Source organism: Agelaius phoeniceus, chromosome 3 (genome assembly GCF_051311805.1).
Source record: "Agelaius phoeniceus isolate bAgePho1 chromosome 3, bAgePho1.hap1, whole genome shotgun sequence".
Lineage (NCBI taxonomy): Eukaryota > Metazoa > Chordata > Aves > Passeriformes > Icteridae > Agelaius > Agelaius phoeniceus.
Window position 1 is genome coordinate 75,266,224 of NC_135267.1, and position 25,032 is coordinate 75,291,255.

The window sequence follows — 25,032 nt, forward strand, 5'->3', positions numbered from 1 at the left end:
CTAGGAGAGCTTCAGATCCAGTGTCCTGGTGGGAAGATGGTCCATCAAAATGATCAGTGCAGGAGAACTTTTGAAGACTGGCAGGGGCTGCTGTCTGGGGGGTATAGGCACATAAAGAAATGCAGAGTAACAATTTTCCATGATTGCACGTGACTTATTACATCAGGATTGACTGACAGGTATGAAGCAACTGCCAGGAAACAAATAATGAACCAGCCTGCATGATACTACTAATGTTGACTTTACAATACAGAAAGTACTGAAACAGAGATGAAAAATAACTAGTCCTCAGTACCAGATCAGGGTGGATTTTCTTAACTTCTCTAAAAGACTCTTTGGGCCCGAGAACTAATGTGTTGTAAAATTTTCTAGGATCCTCCTTCATATCTTCTTTTCCTCTAGAATAGTACAGTCTTTGTCATGCTGGTCACCTTTCCTGACCGGGTCAAAGCTTGTCATAATATCAGATTAGTCTACCCTAGGTTGTCTAGGGAAGCATATTTTGCTCCTTGTTCTACCCAAAATTTCCCACGTCTCTTCTAAACTTTCCTCTCAACAGCTTTTTTTGGTGCTCAGCTTTGCTGTCTTTGGAGAGTTTCCATTCTTGTAATCCCCTCTGTGGAACAAGGTAGGAAATAAGCAATTTTCCACAGCTTTCATCATCTCTATTAATGTATTGGCTAGTTGTCAAAGTTGCAATGGCTAACTGCCCGCTCCCTCCCATAAATACTACACGAGACAGTATGAAAGAATTAACCACAGATTAATTAAATACAGATAATATCATGACACACAATGCTGGAAAAATAAGCTTATACTAACCTAAAGATGTCAGCTATATGTTAACAAATTCCCTAACCATTATCTGGTCTCAATGATTACAGAGTTAATTTTCTTCCCAGTAGCTGGTAGAGTGCTGTGTTTTGGATTCAGAATGAGAATAATGTTGATAACACACTGATGTTTTAGTTGTTGCTATTAGTGCCACCCCCATCCCATGCTCTTCCAGCCAGCAGGTGCACAAGGAGCTGGGAGGAAGCAAAGGACAGATGACCCAAACTGGCCAAAGGGATACTCCATAGCCCATAAAGTGTTCTGCCCAGTAAATTAACTGGGAGAGTTGGCCAGGAGGGGCTGATCACTGCTCAGGGATGGAATGAGCATTGGTCAGTGGGTGGTGAGAAATCATGTTGTGCAGCTGTTGTTTCTCCTGGGCTTTATTCTCTTTTTCTTTTCAGAATTATTATTAGTTATTATGAATAATACTATTTTTTTATTATAATTTATTTCAATTATTAAATTGTTCTTAACACACAGGTTTAACCTCTATCTGATTCTCCTCCCTATGTCACCAGTAGAAGGGAAGGGTGATGATCTGAGTGAAAGTTGCATGGTACCAAAAAAAATTTATTTCCTTGCTTTTTTGTTTTATCTGATCTTTCCCAACTATATTGGTAGAATTTATTTTAAAAGCTGGAAGCCTCTGGCTAGGACTTCATAAATAAATGTGAGGAGCCAAGCCAGCGACCTCAAGAAATCATCTGTTGCCTCATTGTATATCTATACAACTTGACATTAAAAGAGGAAGGGGAAGAAGGAGCAAAGAAGAATGTCACAAAACACTCACTGATGTTATGGAAGACTTTCTGATTCTTTCTAATGCATTAATGTCCTCTTACCTTCAAACCTACAATTAATCCCATTCTGGTCTACGCACCTCAAATAATCAAAGCTCTGGAGCCTTTAGTACTGAAGTAATTATATCATTCAACGTGTAATGTGGCAATACAAATGAGGCTGAATATAAAATGCAAATGTAAAGTATGCTAAATTAAGCTGATTAAAGAGGCATTTGAAACAGGTCATCCAGATACATTAAAATAATTAGTCCTGCCACATTCTTTGCAAAATGAAAAAGGCATTTTAATTTTCAGTATATGAATTTGAATGCACAATCAGGATTATCAATGCAACTTGCTCAGTAGAGCACATGAGACATCAGTAGGTATATTCTTGCAGCTCGGGTCTTAAGCATAAGGTGAAAATTAAGTATGCTCAGAGAGAAGATAATTTAATTCCTTTTCTGAAGACATTATTTGAACTGGGTTTTCTTCCACTTGAATGATCAGACATTTAGTTTTATTCAAATATCATGGTATTATGACTAGAAAATCATGCAAAAAGAACTATAAAAGCAATACAAAGTGTTCTTCTCTGATTTTTCTCAGCACATGTTTCTCAGTGGCTTTTATTGAGTTCCAGACATGGCACTGTTAATCAGTCCTTTAAAAAGTTTAAAGAAGAATTGACAGCTAATGGCCTGTGGGCTAATTCAAATGCTAATTGCCTAGCTATTGGGAAGACAGGGGCATGACCAATAACAACATATGATCTTGGCCCATGACCTTGGCCTAATTCTTTCACCTCCTGCTGCCTCTGAAGCACCAAGGGATCCAACTGAGCTCCACATGGTGTGTTGCAGAGAAAGACAAGGGCTGGAAGCAAAACTGGGAGGTGGGCATAGAGCTCTGCATCCATTCCCTCCTACCCTTAGAGGGTATGGAGAGGAGGGAACAGGACACCTGAGTTGATGTAAAGGAACAGAGAGGGAAACAAGACTTTGAGCATCTCTTCCTTTGAAATACCTCTCTGGTATGAAACCACTCTGTGGTATGACCATTGTGTGATAACTGCTTTTCTGCTGCCTTCAGGGTAAACTTAGCAGCATAGCTCTCTTGGTAGCATCACCTCTAACAAACACAAGCTCACTCCAGTGTTTGTGCAGCACTGAGCCTTAGCAAACAATTGTTTCTAGAAGGACCACGTGGAGACCGCAACACAAAGACATCTAACCACTTCCTCAGAGGCAGAGCTGATGCCAAACAGGCATTTCAAGCCCTGCAAGACACAGGCTAACAAAGCTACTGTATCAGTATCAGTATCTCGCTTCCTAATAAGTCTTTTTTCAAGTCCAAATACAGGTATCTCACAACTGTCCATGTGTCCTCCCCAGCTTCATGCAGCATCTCATCATTAACAATGCGCGATTTCTGCACTTTATTTTCTCCCTGAGGAAACTCTGTATTCTGTATTCATTGCTAATGAATACAGAAGATTATTTCTGCAAAGATATATGTGCCAGACTAGCTGAAATTCCTCTACAGTGCCCAGGCAATCCCCAGAGCCAAGCAATGAGTCCATTTGTGTGCCTGCTTGGATCTTGGCCTGTCTCCCAGGAGTGCTCTGCTGAGTGACTCTGCTTAGGTGCATTCATCATGGGCCAAATGTCAAATGTTAAGCATAAAGTTTAAAAAAAATTAAAAACTCACTTTTCTTTTAATCCCCTCATGATTTTTCTCTTCTTTTTTTCATATGGTCATCGGGTCTGATTCATTTAATCAATTAATTAGTTTGAGTTCCAGCAGGATTGCTTGTGTCTCACTTTTTTTTAATTAGATTCCATTCGATACCTCCAGATTAATTCCTAGAGGGGAAGGCGGTGTTCATATTTCGCTTGATGTACCTGATACTGGTCAACTGTCTCTTCAAATCTGCAATCTGAGGCACTTTTTTAGCTTCGAGTTATTCAAAACACACAGTACCCTTTGATCTCAGGAAAAACACAGACAGAAAAATATGAAACTTTCTCCCTTCTTTCTATTTCACATTACTTCTTTCTTCATTTCAAGACTCCCTCATCTTTACCATTCACCTTTTTGATTCTAGTATGATCTTTTGTCTTTCTTTCCATATTCCCTAGGTAAAATCCATTCCCTATATGGAGATTTGCTTCAACTGAACTTCTTCAACTGTATAAAGTTGAAGAGATTTTACATTCAAAACAGATAAAAATATTCAGCAGTAGCACAGCTCACCAGACTCACTAATCTGTTCATGAAACAAATTTCCACAAATTGTTTGGAAAAGATAAGATTTATGTCTCTTTTCAAGTGAGCAATTTATCTCATTTAAGTAATTTTCTTCTAACATTTATGGCTTTTCTGCTTCATAGTAACCCCAAAGTTGCTGCCTTTGAAGAATGAATGCAGGTATTTAATGAGAAAACTCCTAACTACTCACAGCTTTTACCATCCTGTTTTAAAGAATTCTTAAACTGATGATATTTTCCTTGATGTACCAGGGATAGCACTGAGGAACTGGTTTTGAAGCTCAGTCCTCCAGGCCTTTCTTTTCCAGCCAATAGTGGAAGAGTGCTTTATGACAGTAAGATAGCACAGACACCTGTGTCCAGTCCAGCTTCAAATCTGTCTCACCATATGGCTTGAAAACTGTGTTTCCCATTTTATGTAGCAATTGTATAACAGCTGTAGGTGCAGACTGTGTCAGAATTGCTGAGATCTAAAAGTTAGTGCAACAAGACAACAAAAATGCTCCTGCTACTCTAGAGTGTCAAGTTAGTATATTTTTCACTCCTCATTAATTCCAGTGCTCTTCTCACACTTAGTCTCTGTCTCATGACCAGCAGCAGAAGCTACTTGGTAACTGGAGTCCTTCAAAGCTTCAGGAAGGAGTGAGGCCACTGACCATCGAGACTAGCTTTGCTGGATCAGCCCTTTCTTCAATAAACTGATGACATACTTAAGGTTATGAATGGATTTCACCTGAAAGAGACACGGATAAGAATGATTACTATATCATACAGAGAATTTCAGGTTAAATAGCACAACTCCTTAATGAAAGCCTTATTATACACAGACCAGACTGTATAGTGGGAAAATATTTCACGAATTAGGTCTTAACTGCCACACTTCCCACCTGAGTTCTCATTAACCTTTAGTAGCTGTTGACTTAGGTAAAAGTAGAGTGATCTCCAGCTAGGGTGACACATACCAAGTGCAAGCACACTGGGGAAGAGAAAGAAATGCAAAAAATATCCTTTTCCACAAACTTGAACACTGTCAGGCTGGAGAATTGCAGGGTGAAGGACAAATGAAAAATGTAACTTTGAAGAGAGGGGTAAAGAGCTGCTCTGAAGAAATGCCCCCATGAGAGAGGCAATAGATTTTATACATCAAAACCCTCTTTTATTAAAAAGAATATGTATTTTTATGAGTCTTGAATCTTTAATTAATTGATTTGTGAACTTTATTTACTCCACAGAAATATTGATCCAACACCTGAAAAGAGCAGGTAGCAAAACCTGTCATCTGTTATATGGGGAATTAACTCTTGCAGAAGAATGCTTGCATAAATGCATGGCAGATTTCTTGGAAGCACTCTGCCCTTGTCTGGAGAGAACCAACAGGACAAAAGCATTCATGTAAGACAGAGGTAAGACAGACCTATAATCAGGCTCAGAGCCATGTCTTATCTTTGTCTGCAGCAGCCAGTAGCAGGGAAAAAATATTTGTCTCAGAATCTTTAATGCTGGTCTGGAGGAAAATGATGCTGCTCAGTCACTGCATGAGCATTGTTCATGCCAAGTTCTGTCAGGTTCCTAAGGCTGCAGAGATGTCCTTCACTCCCAGGGAGGGCACAGGTGTCCTTTAGGCCAGCACACCGACCTCATAGCATGAGCTGCTGTTACAAGCCTTTCTGTGCTTGGGCAGGCTGTGCTTGTGGAGGAATAGATGAAGGTTATCTGGGAAGTTTCTTCTGAGCTTCTAGGAAAGCCCCAGAGGTCAACACCCTGAGAAGACCTCAGCAGACTTCCACAGTCTGAGCAAAGACACATCCCTCCCACAGAAAACCTCTACCTACCATACATATGGCACAGCAAATCGCCTTGAGCTCCCAGCACTGCTCATGTGAAAAGTCTCAGAAATCTGGGACCAGTGCTTCATTTTTCACTTCAGAGCAGATTTGAGTGGAGGGAAAAAGTAGCCAAGACCAAAGTCCAGTGCAGGAACATCTACCCATCATTCTTCCACATTCATGCCAGTCAGGTAAGTAGCTGCCCAGTCTGTTCATTACAGTAGTGTCTTAATGCGTAAAGCAAACACTGGTGGTTTCAAAATATTCCCAACATTATCAAAAAAAGCTGTTACCTGTAGGTGACTAAATGATACCACTCAGTAATGTAAACATCAAAATTATGGCTGAGTCCACCTCCTGCTTCCAGAAGCAAGCCTTGTAGCAAGGCAGGTCTGGGGTATGTTAGAAATCCATGAAACAAAAGCAAAGCCACAGTAGTAAATTGTAGCTTTACTGTGTAGTGACACAACCAACAACAGAAGCAGCATCTAGGGATGACACACACAAACATCATCTGTTTGGTTTATGGCAACCATTTTTATTAGCCTAAAAAATAAACCAGGAGGCTCAAGCTGGCATGCTATGCATGATACCTGAAGATCATGCTCTTCTTCATGAAGGGAAGATCTGCCATGCTAGAAGTAAGAGAAGTCATAGCTCTTGATACATTCTAAAAGTATGTAACCAGTTGAAGCAAAACCCTACTCCAGGACACTGCCTTAAAGTTAAGACGCTTTCAAAGGGCAGCAACAGTCTCATGGAAGATAAATTCCCACAGGGCTGTGAAGTATAAGAACATCCAGATTCAAGATGTCTTTAGGCAACAGGTCGGAGACTAGGAAACAATTTTGAGTAATTATCACTAAATGCTGGATCTTCTGTTGTCCACACTTGTACCTAGGATGCATGGCTAAATGCTACTTTGGTCTGTTCTATGATGCATACTCTTTAAATATTTAAATACTTCATTTTAACTTGGCCTCATGTCACAGGAGTCTAGCCAGAATCAATATTTATCCTGTAATGCATAAATAAAATAACTAATCTAAAATACTGCTTAAGCTTCAATGTGCTCTATTATGCAATGTTTGATTAAAGTACACAGTTAAGCTCATTCTCAGGTTACAGCTCGTGAAAAGATCAGTTTTCAGGCTTTTATTTCACTGTTCTGTTTGCTTAGCTGACAATTATAATTAAAAACAGAGAAGTTTAGCTTGCTCTAGGTGGATGTACTTATAGGGCCTGTGAGTACTGTTTCGTATTATTTTATGAAGAATAGATCATGTCAATTCTGTCAATCATTCCAAACCCTTTCAGGATAAGAATTTAACTTGTTGCCAGAGGCTATATTTTTATGAGAATTTGAGTGAAAATGATCTTGCCACTTTCAAGTATGTGAAAAAATGGTTGGGAAAATAGTTTCTTCCCTCCTTTTTATGGCCATTATGATGAGTACTTAATTACTGAAGTCATGACTGAAGCCTTGACTTAGAGCTTTAATAATCATGGTATAATCCATATGAGTTTTATCCAGTTTTATTTTTTTCTGCATCCTCAAAAGAGTAAGACAACAAAAAAAAAAAAAATTAGGGCTTACCCTAGTTAAAGCTTTACTGAGCATAGTATAAAGCTCATGAGTTTTATCCAGTTTTATTTTGTTCTCCACTCTTTAAAGAGTAAAATAACATTAACATTTTCCTCTACAGGAAATGTTATCATTATTTGCTATCTAAATTACACAAATTTAGCAGAATGGAAACAACAGCTACCACCAGCCTGCTGTTGCCTTACTTTCATAGGCAGCTAAGCTGAAGTTCATCACTGGGCTAAGGAGCAGAAATTTGACCTTATTATTTGTCATTCAACACAGGGCCCTACATAAAAGCCCAGATCACTACAGGATATGGGACAAGTAAGGAGCAGAAGAGCTGAGTACTGGCTCCTGATAATGTTGGGCAGAGTTGTAATCCCATCAGAAGGAACATCTCCAGTCACATACCTGGTTCTTAGCAACAAAAGGGAGACCTTTGTTCAACAGCTCAGCTGCTGAAATAGCCAGGTAGCAGCAACAGGGGACTCAGCCTTTTTTAATGACAGATATTTGAGCCAAGTCAATAGAGGAGATTTTAGCCACCTTTGCCCACATTGCATCACAGAAAAACAACATGCCTGCAATTGAAGAAGGCTCAGGAGATCATTTAGTCCAACTTCACTGCCAAAGCAGTTACCTTTGGTGACCTCAGCACAAGGCTGAGCAGAACTGTGCCCAGCTGGCTGTGGAATCTGACCAAGGACAGAGATTTCCTAGTTCAGATCTTCACCATTTGATAAATATAGTGCATACTTGATAGATATTATGAACTCAACCTTGATGTTTTTATTATCTTACTGCTGTGAATGACAGCAAAATTGCTCCATGTTTATAGGCAATACAGAATGCAAACACATTGTGGAATATACGCACACTGAATGTATACCTATTTCATTTATGAGAACCTAGTCTGGAATGTAGAAAAAAATTGGAATTAAGCTAGTAACATGGCTTTGGTGAATTTACATGTAAAGATAGAGAGGAAATACCATTAGTACATAGCTCCGGAGCTCTGGAGATTTTTGGAGTAATTTCTGATCAAAATTTTTTTCATTAGAAAAGTACTGCTGTACTGCTGACACCTAAAAGGAAAAATCAGAGTACAGGTGACACATGACATGAATCTTGTATTCTGAGAGGGCAGATCTACCTGCTGTCCTTCATATTGAAGACTGTGAGGTTTGAGAAAGATTCAGGCACTTTGATTTTAAAAAGTTGAGATGGAATAGGACCAAGAATACTGCCTGGTCCCAAAGTTAAAATTCTAATGAACTTATTTTTATGGGAATTTAATAATTTTATGAGACACTGCTGATAAAATTAGGCTTATATTCTTTTCACTTACTGCATTTACTGGAAACCAGACTAGTTGAATTATTTTGTTTGAGCCCATTATTGCTCTGAAGCTGATATTGAGAAAAAACAAAGACAAAAGGACAAAATACATATGAAAAACGTAACTGTTTCGACATTAAGGAAATAAATTATTTTATCTTCTTTGCTTTCCTAATTTTTAATCATTTTTGCCCTGAGGCCACAGGTTTATTCCAGTTTAAATGGTAATCCAATACATGACCTTCTCCTGGCAAATGTTCTTTATCTATATGTGATATATGAAGAAAGCCATGATAACAAGACTACTACCAGTCTTCTCAAAATTAATCTACTAACACGTACCATCCAAAACCTTCAATTTCAGTAATATCATCACAGTTTACATCACAGTTCAAAGGGACATTTTACTGGCATGTGTGGACAGTTATATCTATGCAGAAGGAAGAATATTCTCATTCTCTGTGGCATTTCCTGCCATTTTTCCAAAAAACAGGATTTACTATTTTCAACAATGATTTGAACACCCTTCCTGTTACTAAGATCTGAAGAAAAATTTTTTAATTTTTTTTTTTAATCCCAGAATCTGGTTATAAAAAGAAATAGGTGATATACTGCCAGTTACTGACATTGAAGATATTTTTTCTTGGTCTTTGGGCAAGCCTGATACCAGAAATATGCTTAACAGAGTTATGGGAAATTCAGTTAGATTTTCCAAAACATTTTCCAGTAGTTTGAGTCTTCTTATTTGATATCCTTGCTCTTCTAACTATGCAAACAGATGATCAAAGATATTAACCAGACTTTGGCTCAGAAGTGTGGAGCTCTCAGTATTTGTTTGCTACAATGGAAATGACAAAGTGCCAACACAGTTCTCACAAACTTTCTCACCTGTCTTTCAGCAACTTTCAAAGCTTATCCCATTTTACCCCAACCTCTTCAGGAAAAAAACCAAGGTTTTCCTCCAACAGAGAAAGCACAGAAGAAAACACACAGAAGAAAATGGACATCCAGGGAAACTTCGGTCTCCTCTTTCTTCCAATAATTAAATGAATGGCTGCCTTGCTTTTTTCTAATTTTCTAGTATAATCTAAATTGGAAGTGGGAAAAGGGGTTTTCTGCAAGTTTCCATCATTTTCACTACACCTTATTTCATCTCAATCTATGTCTATGTATTCACTCCAGTTCCAAATTTTCCTTTTTTTCACTTGCATTTGATTTCCTCATATTGTTAGCATTCAGAAACACATAATCACAAGAGCGATTATATGTAGGTGCTTTTTATTGAAGAGCTCTGGGTGTCAGGGGTATTCAACCCAAATTTGACTCCGACTATACATTCGAGATGAACATGTTTTTATATTCTATCGTTGTATAACTTTCATGTTAATTATTAAACTTATATTGTTCTATTGTATACATAGATTTCAGCCAACCATGGCTCCTCATGGCTCCTCATGGCTCCCCCTTAAATTTCTAGCATAGTTTCTCATGATTCTTCTTATGATTATACAATAATTATATTCAATTACTAAACAATCATCACATCTAACAATTATATCATTCATCATACTGCTTACGCAGGTGCAATGATCTGGCAAAACACAAAGCCTAACATTTTCAGAATCTATCTTTAACATTTTTCCAGGGCCCCACTATCAATACGTCCTTCCTAATGTGTTTGTTTTACTTTGTTCACTGCTTTCAAGACTTTATTTCCTTTCATTATATGGAATTTTTCATTTTAGGAAAGGAAATTAAATCTCACAATTTCATTGAGTATCATTTCTTGAAGCTGTGGGTAATTTCACTGCACTTCATTTAATTCCATTCCCTTTCAAGAATTTAACTTGTCCTAAGAATTTTGTTCCTTTTCAATTTAATTTCCTTGTATTTCCTTTCATGTCTGTTCGTTTCACTCCATTCTTTGATTTTTCATCGCTTTTCTTTTCATGAAAAATTCTTCATTTCCGTGAAAGGAAATGAAATCTTGAGATTCCAATCACTGTCATTTCATGAAGTTGTGGCTAATTTCACTGCACCTAATTTGATTCCATTCAATTTATTTTCTTTTTTTTTTGCTTCATTTCTTAATTATTCAATTTCATTTAATATCAGTATATTTTATATTTTAAGTCCACTCATTCTTCCTTGTTCCCTAGCAGTCTATTTATTGTATGAAGACTCCCTGTTCCCTACCCATCTTCTGCAGAAAGTATTTCCACAATCAATCTACTTCCATCAGTGCTCAAAATACAAATTTCTTTTGAAGTCCAAAAGGAACAATTAAATATCTGGTCTGATCACTTGTACAAAATGTGAAATTTTAGCCATTTTCCTTCATTAAGACAACTCTGAACTGATGCCAGCACTGGTTGCCTTTTTCTTATTTTATTTCACCAATGTGCAGCTTTCAAGATCTCTTTCTGGACTTCACTGCATTGGACTTAAGTTGCTCTCCTCCCTTATTCAGCTATTCTGTACCAGTGCTTGAGAAGCAGCAATTGCTGATTCCTTGAGGATGAATGTACTTGTAATTAAAATGCAATTAACTCCATCTACTTCCCATTTTTTTAAGTAAAGCAACTATAGGTTGCAAGCAGCCAAATTATTCACATTTCTTTTAAGTGTTTCAGAAAAACTACGTGCAAGCTGTATTTAAAACAAAATCATGCCATTCCAATGAAAAAAAAGCAATTACAACTGGAAGTAAAATCCTTTATTGAAAGAAACATGCTGAAGACACTACTATATTTTTTATTTGAACCTACATTTGGCAGATAAACTTATTCACCCCTAACCACTAATTAATAATAAAAATATCAGTGAGTATCTCACACAAACCACATGGAAATAAGTGTCTTAAGAGCAGTGTTGACATCTGTTGTGAGTCAGGTTTCTCACACAAATTTCTTCCCATTGTCAGCAGAGAAGCTGTAAACGGGGGAAGGAGTGGTTTTCCAGGTGAATAGACACAAAGGAAGGGGCCTATTGTATTTGTGGGGTGCCCTGATGAAGGAAGGAATGATGAATCTGACTCCATGTTCTCAGAAGGCTAATTTATTATTTTATGATACTATATTATATTAAAGAATATTATACTAAACCATACTAAAGAATACAGAAAGGATACTTACAGAAGCCTAAAAAGATAATAATGAAAACTCGTGACCCTCTCCAGAGCCCCGACACAGCTTGGCACTGATTGGCCATTGAGTCAGAACGCACCAGAATCCAATGAAACAATCACCTGTGGTAAACAATCTCCAAACACATTCCACATGTAAGCACAACACAGGAGAAGCAAATGAGATAAGAATTTGTTTTCCTTTTTCTCTGAGGCTTCTCAGCTTCCCAGGAGAAAATCCTGGGTGAAGGGATTTCTCAGAAAACATGAATGCCATAGGTGGCCAATAGCTCTGGAATACCAATGAAGTAGTTTCGGGGTTTGGGAGTCTTGTGTCGAGGGGGATGGGCTCTCCTGCTGGGGTTTTTTCAGGGATTGCAGCACAATGCCATGAGAGGGGTTGGGGCTAACCCCAGAGTTGACAGGGAGTGGGGGCCGGCATCCTGCCTTTTTCTGCTCGGTGATGGAAGGGAGTGCTTGCATGTGTTGTGGTGGGAACGTGCCAGCTCCCAGCGCATCGCTGCGCTCCAGCTGCCTGCCCAGCTCTGCCCGCTGCTGCGGAGGGGCTGCCTCTGCTCCCGGGATATGGCCATGTCGTGACTTGCTGCCAGTGGTGGCACCAAGACCAGCCCCTACCTGTGAGTTTTACAAAAAGCAGAAATCTCCTGTCCTCGCCTTTGGCTGAGCCCGCAGTGCTGCCGGAGGAGGAGGTGCAGGCTTGGAGAGCCCCTGCAGCCATGGGGGAAACTGCTGAGCAGGTGGGGAATTTCTGATATTGTTTTGGTGGTGGTCCTGTCGTGTATATATATATATATATATATATATATATATATATAACGAGATATAGATAGTACGGATTGTTATTACTTCTCCCATATTTTTTGCCTGGAAACTGCATAAGTTTGAAGTTATAATAATTTGGAGGGAAGGGTGACTTACCAGGAAGGTTCCCACCTTCCTTGCAGAGATCTGTCTTTTAAACCAAGACAACATCTCAGTGTCTTCCATTCATAGTCCACAGCAGTGTTACCTGACCTGTCCATCACTGTCCCAGCTCCCCCTGCTCAAGAAACTGATATAAAGGACAGATAAACAGGTCCAGCAGCCAGAGAAAAACCTTCCTGACATGGCCCTGGCACATGACAGAAAGGTCAGTCCAAGTCTGTTTTGGGCATGTTAACTTTTTATAGCTTATTTTCTAATTGGTGCCACCTTAATTATGTATTAAAGAAAATATATTATGTATTAAAGAAAATATATGTATTATAATGTTAATATTAATGATTAATAATTATTATTTAATTATTTATTATTATATTAATTATAATTATTTCTTTAATTAATAATAATAAAGAAAATATAATGTATTATATTATGTATTAAAGAAAATATATTATCCAAACTCACATACACAATTTCAATGCACTTACTTATTAATATTCACTTGGTAGTAGATTAAAAATTTCTTAAAATTTCATTTCTTATTCCACTCCTTTCTATTCAATTGCATTTCAAATACTTGCTGATCACTTCATAGTACTTTCATTTGAGGCTGAGAAAAATTATTCACCAGATTTAGCATATTTTGCTAATAACTTATCACCATTCCTGACTTCAAAAATTTAAAGAGCTTTAAAAATTTCTGGCTGCTTATCACAACAGGGGACAAAACTCCCTGGAAGAATAACATCAAATTCTCTGGGGACAGATTAACAGGGGCACTTATTACCTAACCTACACATCAATGAACTTCTGGTTGGCCATTTTTTGTGTAAACTTGTGCAAGCTGTGATATAAAGGGGCACCTCGGTTATATGTTTCTCAGCAATTAAGTAAAACTTACATGTTTATTTAAGATAACATTAATAAATTGTGGATAGTTTTGATGAGTTGCAACAAATTAATGTGATTTTGACCCCTTTATCAGGAGTGCCGGCAATTACACAACTCCTATCCTTGTACTGTTTGCATGTGGCCATGCAAGCAGCTGTCAGCAAATGCTGTGCAAGACATCTATCTTTCTTAATGGAGCAGGGTGCACTACACAGGGAGCAGCTGACCAGCTGTACAAGCAGGAAAACCAAAAATTTATTGCCTCAGGTATGATCCTGCACTAATGATTTTGGCTAGTCTTGTCTCTGCACAGCACCACGCTATCAGGTGGATGCAGTAGCTTAGGTTAGAACTAGTTGGTTGCTAGACAGCACAGCTGTCCAACAGCCATAAATTCTGGAAGCTTTAGTTCTCCTCCAGGTGGGCTAGAAAGAAAACACCTGCATTTTACCAGCAGCTTGTTGAAACAAACACATTATCATAAAATATTTCCACTGGAAAATTTGCTGGTTTTCAAATAAAATTTGTTTCAAAATGATCTCTGATTGCTTCTGAGAGTTACCCAGCTCCTCTGTCAATGCACTGGGCAGATACCTTCTTCTTCAAGCCCCTCTCCTTCCCATGTCTGTCTGCATCTTGTACTTTTCTTCCCTGTCATTTAGTCCTGGGTATTCTCTATCCTTAAATCTCATTTTCTCACTCCCAGCTAGTTCCTGATGCACCGACAGTCTTCACAATATCTGATCCCTTTTTGGTTGTCTCTTTTAAAGATGCTACATGCTACCACCTTAAAATGCACCCACTGTTCAGCATGAAGGCATCATCCCCAGCACATCTAATCATCCTTCCATAACTACAATTAACTGCCAAGATGGCACCTTCCTCTGTAAGGAACATGTATTTACAGGTCTTTGCAGCCATACTTACATCTGATCCCTACCTGGGCTCAATTTTGAACACTCCAAAATCTCTGCAGGTGCCTTTTCTGGAAGCACTTCCATCTATCCCTGAGCAGTGTCTACCCTTAGCTTTCCATAGTAGGCAACTTACCAAAGTTTTTTTCTCTCCACCTTGTCCAACCAAGCTGCCCTCCTGATTTCCTTCCTAGCTTTGTTCCTGATTTCCTCCAGTCACCATGACTATATCTGCCCTCTCCTTTCTTCCTTCCTGCACTCCAGAAAAGCCCTTGACATAGTACAACTACTCCCCTGCAGCTCACTGGAAGTCTCTTACCTCAGAGCAGTAACATAAGCAGCTGTTGCCAACTCCAAAGAGTAGAGGATGATAAGTGATTTCAGAGTATGAAGAAGTGCTGGATTGATTTGGGGAGAATGTTTTTATCCAGAGCAGAAAATTTTTCACTCCCTTCATTTGAGCTGTTTTCCAGCCACACAATGGTGAGAGATCATTTGGGGAGTCTGGTGAGTCCTTCAGACTGACTTATGTGTAAGGCTGTGAGATGGCAGCAGCTGTGTGGAGAGCTATAGATATGCCAGAAATAACTGGCCAACTCACCAGCTCCATGCACTCGAGACAATGAGTAGAGCCTGTGTGACTTCTGCCTTACCCCCAAGCCCACAATGTAGAGACAGGGGCTGGAGCAGGGCTGGAGTGCTGGCTCCCATGTCCCAGAAAAGGAGGGGAATACCACATTGTTCTGAAAGCTGTCAGAGGTAGCTTTGTCAGGAAGTGTTTGGGCATCATTACTTCTCATAGGGATTCACTTGCTCCACCAAAACACACCTAATTTTTTTTTTAGGTAAAGTTTCTCAGCTCCAGAATTAAAATTTTGATGGGGAGAGACAGAAACAGACTAGTCCACCCCAAACAGAATAATAACTAGGACATCCAAGGTACAGAGGAGAATGTGAAATATACTTAGAGAAAATATAGAATAAGGATTTAGGGGAGAACAGAAAGAAAGGAATTAAACATGTCTTTCCTATAACTTGGGTGTGGGGAAGCACTACATAGCAATGTATTCATTATCTTGGAAAGCTCTCAAGGCTTTCTTTCCTCTCAAGGCAGAGGGGGAAAATTCAAACCTGAATTTTCAGGTTTTAATTTTAAAAATAAACACAGTGAAAAAAGCTACTAAAGTGTAGCTGGGGTTATAATGTTTGTTATGTTTATAATGTTTCTTATGTTTGCAAAACACTGTAATCAAATAATTTTAATAGATAGCATTTGCATAAAATTCACTTTAAATCTGCTATAAGTGGCACCTATATAGACTGCATTTCTTTAATTTCCTTTCACACATTAGGATCCTTTTTTTCTTGGCATGTCACCCTAAAATCTTCTGGAATTTGATCCCTAAACCAGACCTGAAACAATGGGAGGTTATCTGATGTTATTGCGCCATCTACAGATCTTTTCAGTCAATTTGCATTTTATTTTTTTTCAGTTGCACAGAGCACAGACTAGATGTTTTCATAGAAAGATCGATTTTAATTGTATTGTCTTGTTCCTGAGAAGTAATAGTGGCTCAGAATCCCAACTTGCTATTTTCCTTTTCCTTTTTTTCCTCCCTACTGTTATCACAGTCAGACTGACCTCCAACATCTTATTCAGAATTTCTCTAAATGATTTCCAACCCTTTAACAAGTCACCTCCTTTTGGTTTTAAAATGTTCCAATACTTAACTACCCCAGCTTCAAAAAAGTGTCTCTTTTTTATGATCACTTTTATCCCCAAGTGAGATGGAAAGGACTCTTTTAAGAAACCAGCACAATGGCAAGATAACATTCTTTGTCTTTCCATAAAGAGAGCCTAAAGAGTAGTTTGTGAATTCCCAGGCTACTTCCTGGATGTGAAACTATATATAATTAAACACCTTCTTCAGAGAAAAAGAAAGGGCTAGGGTCTAAAAATGTCGCCTCCACCAGCTGGATACCAAACTCTTTGTTAGAGAAAGGCTCCTTGCCTGAAGGCTGGAGATGTTCAGCTGAAAGCTTCTTTGAAGAGCAATCAATAAGCAGTAAAAGGAAGCTTGAGGGTACCCAAAACGTGACTTTTCCAGATATGCCAATTTAATAACTATCTAAGATACTGGATATTAGGTTAAGGTGACATGGTCACAACATAACTCATTTAACTTTTAAAATTACAGCCCATTCATACTTTCATTAAGATAAGGAAATGCTTTCCCAGTCTGAGTTACACACTTGATACTTCAAGGGGAAAAAAAAAAAAAAAAAAAAAAAAAAAAAAGGAAAGCTATTACTGGGCTTTCATGTAAGAAAAACCAGCCATTGGCACAGCCATAGGGGAGAGAGCAAAAGTGCAGCTAGAGAAATAAATTTCTGACAGTAACTAATACTGGATAGTAAGGGAAATAACACATGTAATGGCACAGTCAGAGAGTATTCCTTTCTCCCATTTATGGACCAATTCTTTCACAATCAGCAACTGTGAGGTCCTGAGGTCTTGAGCTGATGGATGTACTCCAACTACATTTAACAGTCACCAATGGACCAATCCTTCATGGTTTTTCCAGATCTTCTTCTGTCTGGCTATGTAAACTTTAGTTTCCACAGAATCCTGTAGCAATAAGTTTTGCAGCAGAGTTCAGCGTTGTGCAAAAAGGATTTTTCTTGTACTGTTTCTCCTCTATCATAAGTGCCAAAATATTTTCCCCTATAATAGTAATGATAATATATATGACCCTATAAAGACTTTTAGGCAAAAAAACTAACTGGAAACTATTTCCTAGTATAAAATCTGCAAAGAAAATAATCCTTTGAAAAAAAAAGGTATATATGTCTTTTAGAAACCTCCTTTAAAGAGAATTCCTTTTTTCTTGATAAATTATCCTTATGTATTTGCAAGTCTAAAGAATTGCAGGAGGAAAGCCACTTTCTCCCTGAGTTCGCCATGCATTGCTCAGTGTTAAAGTCAGAACCAATAGTCATTCATACATCTAAGTTGAAGTAAGCAGTTTTACTTTGTGAATTCGTACTAGGGATGAAAAACCTACCTAAAAACTGTGTGTGTGCTAATGCTGACACTCTTTAAGTGTACTATGCACAACCTACTTACTGCATTTTATACACCATCTCACACACACACACAAGTATATAGATAAAATGCAGTTAGATTTCTCTTTTTAATTTGGCAATTCTGAAACTAATTTAAATGGAATATCATTCAAGGTCCACTACTGCAAAAAAAGCACCATCAATTTAAGGTAAACAGGGAAACAGCTGTTTTCCTAAAAAGTTGTCTTTAATAATGTTAAAGGCTTTCTTGATACTGTTTTATATTATTTGGAATGACATATTTTATATGTCAGTCTCTTACACTTGAACACAACACATAAAGGGGTTTTTTTGCAACATTAATTAATGGGGCCTTTACTGGCACCTAAAAGAGACTGGACAGATTTCTGATTTAAAATTTGCACACTTCAGAAAATGATCTCACAACACAGAAGTGGTTGAAAATATTTCATGGAGCATATTTTATTAGACTATGGTATTTCTTGCAAAGCAATTTCATTGACTCTTGTAGTTTTTTAATAGAGGGTGATGTATATGAGAGTGCTGCATCACATCAAACTCAAAATAGAATATTTGGGGTTGACTCCTTTCTGGAACGTTGTCATGATTTCTTCCTTTAATACTGTTTAGACTTACTGATAGTTCATTAACCTAACATAGTATGTGAAATATTTTACATTTTAAGAATCAGCTTACCTTTAGACTATTTCCCAGCTTTATTCGGGTAATATATATCATAGTATAGCTGCAAATAGTGTTTCGTTTAATACAGCATATATGGGATTTCACCCCAGACAGAATTTACCTTGCTCTGTCAAGTAATAAATGTTTGGCAATCCCAGCTTTTTCTCCACTTAGCTCTCCCCAGACGTGGTGCAGTCTGGTGCCGGGCCATTAGATGTCAATGTGGACCACGCAAAAGAAGACCAAAGCGCAAACTAGCATCTTCCCCTCTGCAAACAGTAACCCCAGTTTCAAAACAGGTCTGCATCTTCAGTGACTGCAGCATACCCGTGTGCCCTCTCCCATATGTGCACCTTGCCCTCCACCACCACGTTCCTCTGCAGCTGCTGCTCTGACACAACAGCACACAGTGGAAAGCAGGTCAGGCTCCATACAGCAACAACCTTCTCCTGTCTCCTCCTTTCATTTCACAAAGGAACAATTTCCAGGGTCTGTAGCACCATGAAGGGCCAAAAGGCCATGCTGAGAGTGGTGTCTAAGTTTAGAGAAAATAACTCACCAAATGAGATGTATGGTGGGTTGGATCTGAAGCCAACTGACTTTCTATTGCTGCACTGGATTTTTATGGCCTCTACTTCCTTTAGTCTTTTTCATTGTTTGGTTGGTTTGCAGTTTTTTCCTGAGTTGCTCCCATTGAAGCATTGCATCAGTTTGTTGCAACTACCCAAGGGGAAACAGGGAGTGACCTTGATCTCTGGGGAAGCAATAGCAGTGGCAAGGTGAGGTGTTCCCACAGCTGTGGGACTGGAGGTGGATTCTGCTGATGCTGAAATCCCGGGAGGGAAAAAACCCACTTATTGAATTCTTGTGGCAGCAGGATCACAGTCCAACTGCAGTTATGGCCTTTGTTACATTCCCAACCTTCCAGGCTTGGACATCACGGTATTTTATGCATGAACTGCAGGGAGTAGAGCTGCCACATCATAACAGGAAATATTTTTAAGGTCCCCAGTTTTCCTGCTGACATGACTCTACTGCACACATGAGCTATAGAGTTTTGGGCACATCCTGGAGTTTCAGCCAAAGGGAAAGTACTGCTTGGGGTAAGATTTTGCCCATTGCCACACAGTTCCACTAATTCTAAGTAGCTCAGAAACAGCCAAAGGTGGGGCGTCTTTGAAGTACCTTGTAATCTAATTAGATTTATGTCTTTGTAGGCAGAGCACCTCATAGGTCGCAGCAAGGTAGGGTTGGATTAATTTAAAAGGAAAATAAAGAAAGGATTATAAAACAGTAGAGGTTATTAAAGATTCTTCTTTCTGATGGCAAAGGCATTATTCCCTCTTAGAAATCATACTGCATACACACACAGGTGGAAAGCCAAAGGAACAGGGGTTGTGGTTATAAGATCTGATAGTTTTGTAAGTAAAATTAACTTCGAACCAAGTGAGAAGCATAGCACTGGTCAGGCCAAGACCTCACATACCAGAAATTACAGCCCTCATTGGAGAACTTGGCCCAGAAATTATTTGCATAGAGAAGAAATTCTTATCTGTGCTCCAGATACGAGGACCCAGAGCACAAGCTCCTGAGGTCATAATCACATGGCTGTGCTGTTTGAGTGGGTTCCCAATGTGAGTAAGACAGACAAAGACACAGGCCTGAACTCAATCACCAAGGAAGCAGGAGTGCTGCAAAAATTACTGTAGAGTTCCAAGTCCAAACTGGCGTGTAAATATTGATATCAGCATCAGGTGGGAAGTGTACTTTGGGTAGCAGTAAAGCATTTCAAACTGAGGTGGCAGGAAACCAATACCTTTTATCTTCTGACTGTCACCATAACCTTTGCCATTACAGGGGACAAGCTGCTGCTCTAAATGGTGGAAAAGGGGCCTCCAGAAAATCTCCTGTAGAATTCACATGGTGTTCTTAAAGGCTCAGAGAGTTTGTTTAAGACAGTTACTTCTCAACCTAGAAGACATCAAATTGTGTCTTTTTGTCCCACCTTCATTCTCTTCAGCAATGTAGGAAAGGGAAGTGAGCATTTTCTCCTTCATTACATCTTCTCAAGTCTCAACTTCTTTTCTCATTTTCCCACATTCATCTAGAGACAATTAGAAACATATCCCAAATCTTGTCATAGGATAGCAAAGCCTGCGATCTCCTCTGCACTTCACCTTATGTGGTGGAGAGATGTCATTCTAACATTGCTTCCAAAGGACTAAAAATACAAAGATTTCCTGCTGCTACCATAATTTGATGTCCTGAGAGGGCTGGATTGCTGTCTTCTAGCTATGGTAGATTGGCAACAGAATATGCTGATTAGCAAAAGAAAAATTTACACAAATTTCTGAATTCTCTCGAGGAAAAGTTTTACAGTATTTGCACAAGAGTACTGCAAATTTGCTTGCAGTAAAGGAGATTTGAGTATCTAATTTTAAATATCCTGTTCTGTGAAGATAAAGTATTTCTTTGTGTGCCCACACATATGGAGATGCTTTGCTTCTTTGCAAGGGTTTCTCCTTAATCTGTACCACAGCTGGCGCATCAGTGTTATTTTACAGGTATTAAAAATATTCAGCAGGGTTGCTGTTAACTAAGATTTCACCCTCTAGATAACAGATGGCAGATGTTCTTCATTATAGCAATGAGGATAGCAGCTGCCCCTGTGTCAGGAGACAGAATGAAGAACTTGATCCACACTAGTGTTTGGAGAGAGCTGATCTTAGTGTTTCTGGCATTCCTAGCAAGGTTTAAAAAACCACTAATGTCTCACTTAAGCTCAGAAGAAGATGGAAAAAAAAGATGGTCACTTTTGCAAGGAAAATTTCAGGGTAAGGATTTCTGCCATGTATCTATACTCTGTTGAGAAACAGTTGTTGAAGAACTACATGTACACAGAAGAGAGAGGAAATTTATTGGTGCAGCAGGGAAGAGGAATCTGGGAAGCAGGACTGGAAACAACCTCATGGATAATTTCAGCTCAGTAAAAGAGAAGACAAGATATTGTGCTGCTTGATTCTACTTTTCTTATGCTGCTGCAGAAGGCATGGATGTGAGAGAGCAATGGTGTCTCTCAGGCAGGCTTGCTCAACATTCCCAGGGGATGCTCAAGCCATGGCATGGAGCCATGAGCTTCCACTGCAATTGCAGACTGGCCATGCCAGAGCAGTGCTGAGGCACAAAGGAGCTCAGGGATTCCAACACAAGGACAGCCACGCAGTCCTGTAGGACCTGAAAGAGTCCCCCTGGACACATCCCGCACTGCTGTAGCAGCTCACTCCAGATCTCCAATGGGAACAGTGCTCCTGTAGTTAGTGAGAACAGAAACAGCAGCAGCTTCCTGAGAGTGAAGGATGTCAGATCTGAGAGATGAAGAGCAAAAGTGCAAATAGGAGAAGGACAAGCTACAAAATCCAAACTTGAGCTGAATAAATTTTGGAGGCTGTTAATCACTTAAGTGACTTCAGATTTCCTTTCTTTCTCTCCATGTCATTCAGGATTCCTGACAGTGTTACTGATATTTTTCTATGATCATTGATAAATATCTAGGTCTGGAAACACTTTGAATTAGACACTGCAATTGCAAACCCATTCTCCAAGATCCAGGTTAAATTAATGTAGTAGGGCAGGCAGTCAAAGCTTTGGCTGAGGTCTAGAAATGCCTATTCTTACTGGCCTAAAAGTCATGGTTGCCTTGTAGCAGTGCTATATTTTTCTGGTTCTCACACCAATGTACGTGGCAGTAACTGTGTACCACTGCAGCATGGTCTACAGTGTTTTATAAACACAGCAATAACCAAAAAACCCTTGTGAGGGGTAAATGCTCCTCTGAAATTCTTTTCCCAACTCTTTGGTACTGGTATTTGAGGGAGCACATATGCCCACAACACCAAAGCACACTTGCCATAGCCAGTGGAAAAAAGAGCACTGTAAATGCCTGCAGTTGTGCTGCACCCATTCCCAATGGCAACATATCTGTTATCCAGAGAACTTATTACCAGGTGTATTGGATGTACATGGCAAGCTTTTGGAAGCTGGGGAGGGGGGCTATAGGAGTGGCTTCTCTGAGAAGATTCAATCTTTCCCTATATCTGACATAGGGAATGCCAACAGGATCCAAGACATTTGCACTGCTGCCCAAGGCTGAGACAATCAGAAATGGTAATTAATGCCTCTGTAGAAACATATTTAGGAAGGGAAAAAAACGTATCTGCAACCAGAGAAGAGAGTAGTGAAAATATGTGAAACAACTCTGCAGACACCAAAGTCGGTGAAGAAGGAGGGACAGGAGGTGCTTCAGGCACAGAAGAAGAGATTCTCACACAGCCCATGGTGCAGACTATAATGAGGTAGCTGGGCTGCCACAGGGCAGCAGAGACCTACCTGCAGATATGAAGGAGCTCAAAAGAAGACTCCCACTCATTGTGGGAGTCCCACAATGGTGCAGGGTCCTGGTAGGACTTGTGACATGATGGGGGCCCATGCTGGAGAAGCCTGTGCCTGAAGAACTGCATCCTTTATAAAGAGACACTGTGAAGAACTGCAGCCCGCGGGAAGGACATAGTTTGGAAGGACATACTCTGGAAACATTCATAGAGGACTGTCTCCCATGTGAGGCACCCCACACCAAAGCAAGGGAAAGATGCCTCTTCCTGAGGAGGAAGTGGTGGCGGAAACAATATGCAATGAACTGGCCATGTATCCCATTCCCATCTCCCTGAGCTGCTGGAGGGCACAAGATAGAGAATCAGGAATAAAGCTAAGCCTGGGAAGGAGGGGGGTTGGGGGGAAGGTATTTCTAAGATTTGTTGTACTTCTGATTATCCTAACCTGATTTTGATTGGTAATAAATTTATTTCCTCAAATCAAGGCTGTTTTGACAGTGAGTGGTGAGTGATGTCCCTGTCCTTATTCCAACTCAGGAGCCTTCCATTATATTTTCCCTGTCCATCTGAGAAGTGGAGAGAAGCTTTGATGGGCACCTGGCATCCACAGGGTAAAACCTCCACACCAGGAGACTGTTTCACATGTTGTAGGTCAAGCTCAGACCAAACTTAATTTTTCACACTGGATTCAGGTATGCTTAAAGTGGATCTGTCCCAGTAACTTTAATGGACAGATAATTTCTATGCAGGGAGTAAAGAGTCATTGCCATGTGACATTTTCTAGCAGTGCTATAACTGAAGTAGATTCCAGTATAGCTTGTGCTTCTCCAGGAATTAGGGAATTTCTCTGCTGTCTTAGCCTTGATGCAGCTTTAACTCAGCACACTCTTGGCATAGGCTACTGTCAATTCCTGTCCATTGAAGCAAACTCTGCACAATACCCTCTGTGGGTGAGTATAAGAATATTCAGCAGAAGGTGAGACTCAAGATGCTTATTTTATAGCTGACACAGGTGGGAAGAGTACCTTGTATCACTTCAGCCAAAAAAAACCAGCAAGACAAGTAAGAGAGGCCTTGTATGTTCACATTCTTACATCAGAAAAACATGTGGAAAAAGAATGAGGCCATGTGAGTTTCCTGTGGTGAGGGATAAGATGTTACATATGGTAGTATGTAGAGAATATAGTAGTATATATTTTGCACAATACCAAAACCTCTCATGCCCAGTTAACTCTGTTATATGTCTTTTTGCAATCAAATTAACATTCAGGATTACTTGGGCATGGGATGCTTATATTAATTTATAATACTTACAGTGACTTTAGGAACTCAGTATTTGATAAAAAAAAAATAGTTACAATTTCCTGGTCCCTGTCTTTCTCAGGTGTTCACATGGCAACATACTTTGCAATCAAATTAGTTTAATAAAAAAATACAATTATGAATGTAACCAAGGAATCTTCATAGGCATCTGACAAATTTGCTGAAGAGGATTAAGTTTTAAAGACGGTGACATGGCAAAGTCAGGCCATAGATAGTGTATATGTGTGTTTGCGTGTGTTTGTTCACAGTCTATTCACATTAAAAAAAAAAGTGAGCAGAAATGTTAAACAAAGCCCTAACTCCACATCCTCAGTGGCTGAGGAATTAGAGACCAGCTATGCATCTCCCATTCATCTTCCCCATCCTGGAATGTGCAATATGTGCTTTAGCCCATCCCACTGCTGAGCACACAGTCAGCGTCTCAGCGTGCTTACACGTTTTCCATTTGTTTTTCCACAGCTCGCTAATGACTTGTAACTGCCCTGTCACCACCCTGCTGCAAAGGCGATGATGAATTCAGCAGATCCAACATGCAAATAGAAAAGCATGAAAAATATTAACTGTTGCTACTGATACGCAACTGGAGTTTTGCAAACCTGCAAATGGTGAAAATATAGTCTCAGAAAATAAGCACCATCTTCCTGCCAGCACAGCTTTTTTGCAATATGCCTAAGAGCAAAGAACCATTGTAAAGTAATTCAGTTTTATTCAGCAGCTAGCTTAGGAAACCTTTAACCTTTACAGGAAAGAAGGAAGTGAAAAGGAAATAAATATCACTATTTTAATTTGCCACTGCTCTTTTTAGACATGACAAAATGAAGCAAAGACTTTACTGATGAGAGAAGTTTGATATCACATTGCTCCACAGATGCATTTAGCAATACTGCAGTGTTTTGATGTACACAGTAAATTTTGCCAATTTATAATGCTGAAGCAATCTCTGCTATGGTTTTCTTAATGACCTAGCTATGGGGCTGAGATAGACCCCAGCTTTAGGAAATGGAGACATAACTGTAGCTCTGTGAATAATTCTTTCAG

At 39.3% G+C, this 25,032-nt stretch overlaps 1 long non-coding RNA gene across 1 annotated transcript in view; it reads right to left on the reverse strand.

Moving 5' to 3' along the window:
- Positions 1-2,861: 2,861 nt before the first annotated feature.
- The window catches only part of LOC143693580 (uncharacterized), a 31,438-nt gene continuing 9,267 nt past the window's right edge, over positions 2,862-25,032 (reverse strand). Inside the window, exon 3 of the long non-coding RNA XR_013181415.1 lies at positions 2,862-4,622. This is a non-coding gene — a long non-coding RNA (uncharacterized LOC143693580). The remainder of the gene's footprint in view (positions 4,623-25,032) is intronic.